Source organism: Cyprinodon variegatus, unplaced genomic scaffold (genome assembly GCF_000732505.1).
Source record: "Cyprinodon variegatus isolate N-32 unplaced genomic scaffold, C_variegatus-1.0 Scaffold792, whole genome shotgun sequence".
Lineage (NCBI taxonomy): Eukaryota > Metazoa > Chordata > Actinopteri > Cyprinodontiformes > Cyprinodontidae > Cyprinodon > Cyprinodon variegatus.
Window position 1 is genome coordinate 22,929 of NW_015151245.1, and position 4,672 is coordinate 27,600.

Sequence of the window (4,672 nt, forward strand, 5' to 3'; positions counted from 1 at the left end):
GAGATAGAATGAAGCAGAATGATGAAAAAGGGGTCCCTATGTCCTCCAGCAGTCTAAGCCTATAGCAGCAGAACTATAGAGATAGCTCAGGAGATGTTCTGGTCCCCTGCATGGGCGTGGGGGTTGCTGTGATGGCAGGAAGGAATCAACTCCTTTTGTCCTGTCTGGCAATGTGGCAATAAGAATAATTGTCTTGATGCCAAAAAGAGCCCAACAGATTTTAGTGATCCGCTTGATTTATGCATATAAATAGCTTTATTATAATTATGTGTGGAGTTTTACTAATTATATGGACACTGCAATGTAAATAGAACAGGAAAGGAAAAACAGATAAAAAGGAGAAAAGATGAAAGAAAGAGGAGATAAAAGGGAGATAATGATAAAACATTTTCATTCTGCTTCATCACCTGCAAAGAGATGGAAAAAGAACAGAACAACCAACAGACATGATATAAGTTATACAATACCGTAACACCTAGATACTATCGCTGAAGTATCAGTAGAAGGAATCAACTCTATCGCTGCTTTGGAGGTTTCTGAAAGCTGGAATCTGAGTGCCCCCCCCCCCTTTAAAGTTGTCTTTCTTAACATAGATGCTTCCTTCCTCTCAAACCACCTGTCTTCTTTGTCCAGAATGTGAACATTCTGGTCCTCCAAAGAATGTCCTTTGTCCATCAGGTGTAGATGCAGAGTCTTGTCCAGAGGAGGGCGCTCTCCTGTGTTGGGCCATGCGTCTGTGGAGAGGTTGTTTGGTTTCTCCAACATAAAGATCAGATCATTCCTCCCTGCATTGAGCTGCAGACACTCTGCTCAGATTAGGTCTTTAGGATCAACTAGTCTCTGTTTCAGGGTCTGGTTGGTTTGAAATGTTCTGGGATTTTATGTTTGGAGAAAATCCTCTGGAGTTCCTCAGAGACTACTGCAACATCTGGGAATGAGATGTTTTAGCGTTTAATTTTCTCACCGTTATGTTCTGCTGCATTTCTTTGGAATTTCGTCTAGTTTGTGTCTCCACAGGTTTGGAGAGCATCTTTGATGTGTTTCTGTTGTTTGTGCTTCTGTTCTAGTAGGGACATGTTCTGCCCGCTGCTGGAAGGTTCTGTTGACTGAGAGCTTGTGTTCCAGTGGGGGGTGTGAGTCAGAAAGAAGATACTGGTCTGTGGGAGTGGATTTTCTATACTCTTCAATGTTCAGGCTTCCATCTCCTTCCATGCTCACCAGGCAGTCCAGAAAGGGTAGTTTGCTGTCCTCTGCATCCTCTCTGGTGAACTGGATATTATGGTCAACAGAGTTGATGTGTTTGGTGAAAGCTTCCACTTCCTCTAGCTGGATTTTGACCAATGTGTCATCCACGTATCTAAACCAGTGGCTTGGTGATGTTCCTCTGAAGGCGTCCAAAGATTGGCTATAATTGGTGAGACAGGAGATCCCATGACTGAACCATGCTTCTGTCTGCAGAAATTATTCCTTAACTTGAAATGGATAGAAAGGCAAAGGTCCAGCAGGGTCCAGATCTGGTCCAGAGAAATCAGTCCTGGTGTTCAGGTCACTATCTGGTTAAAGTCGTTTCCTGACTGTTTCTCTGCCTCTGGTATTCTGCAGATGGAAAGGGGAGGAACATCAAAGGGTTCCTCCTGCCGCCATCTTTAGATTGAAAAAGCTTCCCAGATGGGAAATGTCTAAAACCTTGGTCCAGTGGATTGTTTTTTTTATTACTTTTTTTAAATGTGGTTGCCACGGTAACCGCTCTCCATAGACCCTCAGCAGAAGCTGCTGATCCTGATCTGATTGATCTGTTTCTGTGTTTCTATCAGAGGTCAGAAGATTCAACAGAGGAGACAGAGACTTCCTGACCAAGATGCCCCGCCCCCTGCAGCTCACCTGTACTCACCTGGACCCCCCATGAAGAATCATGTCATCACCTACTAGAACCTCCTGTTCTGTTTAGATCAGTTAGTCTGAGTCACTGTTTTTCTTCACTGACATAGAAAGTCTTCAGATCAGTTATTCTGTGTTCCTCCTGTTTCTCTCTCCTTTAACCTCATCAGAAGGTTTCTGGTGTTTTCTATATTTTCAATGTTGCTTTAAGTATCTGGTAAAACATCAGTGAATAAATGTAGATCAAGAACATGATAGATGTTGCTCATTTGATCATTTTCATCACATTGGTTCCTGAATCCATCAAACTGCTGCTAGTATCAGAATGGTCCAGATAAAGTTGACAATCCAGTTTCACAGGAAGACATTTTGTTCTTGTCAAAGGTGACCAAAGGCATAAAACAGAAGAAAGGTGGTAATTACGAACTCCTGTTACCATTTAAAACAGACAATTCAAATCTCCCAAATAACAAGCAAAGTGCTGAACACAGATTGTCTGCATTGGAACGTTGACTCAAAAGGGATGAGAAATACTATAAAGATTATGTCAAGTTCATGAATGATATTATATCTCACGGAGATGCAGAGAAGGTGCCAAAACAAGAGCTGGACAACAAGACAGCATGGTACATCCCGCATCACGGGGTTTACATTCCCCACAAACCAGAAAAAATACATGTAGTTTTTGATTGTTCTTCACTCTTCCATGGAACATCTCTTAATGATCATCTTTTGACTGGACCTGATCTCACCAAAACATTGGTCGGAGTGTTATGCCGATTTAGAAAGGGCCCCGTTGCCATTATGTGTGATGTGGAAAGAATGTTCCACCTATTCCATGTCATTAATGAACATCAACATTACTTAAGATTTCTTTGGTAAGACGAGGGTGATATGAACTCTCAGTTTACAGGATGAAAGTACATTTTTTCGGAGCAGCCTCATCTCCTGGATGTTGTAACTTTGGACTCAAGCACATTACATCGCAATGTAGAAACAAGTTCAGCAAAGAGACCGTTGACTTCATCCAAAGGGGGTTTTATGTCGATGATGGACTTGCTGGTGTGACATCAACAGCCAAAGCTATACAGCTGGTCAAAGAGTCAAGGGAACTTTGCAAAACAGGCAACTTACATCTGCACAAGTTTGTGCCAAATATCAAAACATGGCTTTTGGAGAACTCCAGATTGGGATACATGGTGCATAGAAGCCGGCAAATTCCAGTTCAGGGTTCAAGTTAAGGACAACCCATTGACCAGAAGAGGGGTACTCCCGACTGTCGCTTACATCTATGACCCACTTGGGTTTGTCGCTCCTTTCACAGTGATTGGAAAGAGAATACTCCAAACATTATGCAAAGACAAGGTTAGCTGGGATGATGATCTTCCAGATCACATTCTACCACAATGGGAAGTATGGTTGAGAGACCTGCCTAAGCTGGGAGCTCTGAAGATCCCATGAAGCTACTCACAAGATGTCAACATCACACAGTATAAATTGCATAACTTCTCGGATGTGAGCCTCAATGATTACGGCACATGTTCATACCTTAGAGCAATTAGCAAGGAAGGACAAATAAGCTGTTCACTCATCATGGGAAAAGCGAGAGTTACACCCATCAAACAAATGACCATCCCAAGACTCGAATAGTCGTCGGCTGTAACTTCAGTCCGAAACGCGGATGTAATCGAACAAGAACTGGAAATTGAAAATCTACTAGAATATTATTGGACGGATTCTAAGGTAGTATTGGCATATATAAGCAACGATGCTAAAAGATTTCACACATTCGTTGCCAATCGGATTCAACAAATAAGACAAAGTACAAGTCCTGAAAATGGCAGCATGTCAGCTCAGAAGAAAATCCAGCTGATCCGGCCTCAAGGGGTTTAACCGCTGCACAACTGAAAGAATCAAACTGGTTGAAGGGTCCAGATTTCCTTTGGAAAAAGATCTTCCAATCAAGGCGGAAATGGTGGGAGAAGTTAAAGAGACAGATCCTGAACTCCGTGCAGGTCATGAAGATTTCTGATTGTTTGAGAGCTGTAAAGCCTATTGCCAGGCTCAAACGATGCATAAAAGAGTTTAAAGGTGTTTAAGAAAGAACAAACGAAACAACAGATCTTTAAGAGAGAAGAGGCTCAGAAGTGTTCATTATCAAGTTAGCGCAAAGAGAAGCTTTTACTGAGGAAATACAGAGAATCAGATCTCAGAAGGAAAATCCTCTGCACAAACAAGACAAACTAAAGCAGCTAAATGCTTTCTTGGACAAGTCCGATGTTCTCAGGGTGGGTGGAAGATTGTCCCAATCAGCCTTGCATCATCATGTCAAAAACATCCCGCAATTCTTTCTAAGGAGTCCCATGTATCAGCCCTGCTTGTTAAATACTACCATGAACGTGTACATCATCAAGGAAGAGGCATGACCATAAATGAATCACGTTGAAATGGCATATGGATTTTAGGCTGTGGAAGTATAGTTTCTTCGCACATTTACCACTGTGTTAAATGTAGGCGATATAGAAAGACCACAAATGTCCAACAGATGGCAGAGTTACCAGAAGTAAGAACAAGAACGGCACCTCCTTTTACATATTGCGGTGTTGACTGTTTTGGTCCATTCATGGTAAAGGAAGGAAGAAAGGAAGTCAAAAGATATGGATTATTGTTCACCTGCTTATGTTCACGAGCTGTGCACATTGAAACCCTTGACGACTTATCAACTGATGCTTTCATGAACGCTCTTTGGGTTCTGATTGCAATAAGAGGCCCTGTTCCACAACTAAGATGTGAC

At 42.1% G+C, this 4,672-nt stretch overlaps 1 long non-coding RNA gene across 2 annotated transcripts in view; it reads left to right on the forward strand.

The window, feature by feature from the left end:
* LOC107098597 overlaps positions 1-1,913 on the forward strand; it is a 14,389-nt gene extending 12,476 nt beyond the window's left edge. The window contains exon 4 of one of the 2 annotated variants that reach the window (XR_001481893.1): positions 1,815-1,913. This is a non-coding gene — a long non-coding RNA (uncharacterized LOC107098597). Of the gene's footprint in view, positions 1-1,067; positions 1,097-1,814 lie in introns of those variants that run through there. The other variant, XR_001481894.1, reaches the window with a different exon arrangement.
* The last annotated feature ends 2,759 nt before the right edge of the window (positions 1,914-4,672 follow it).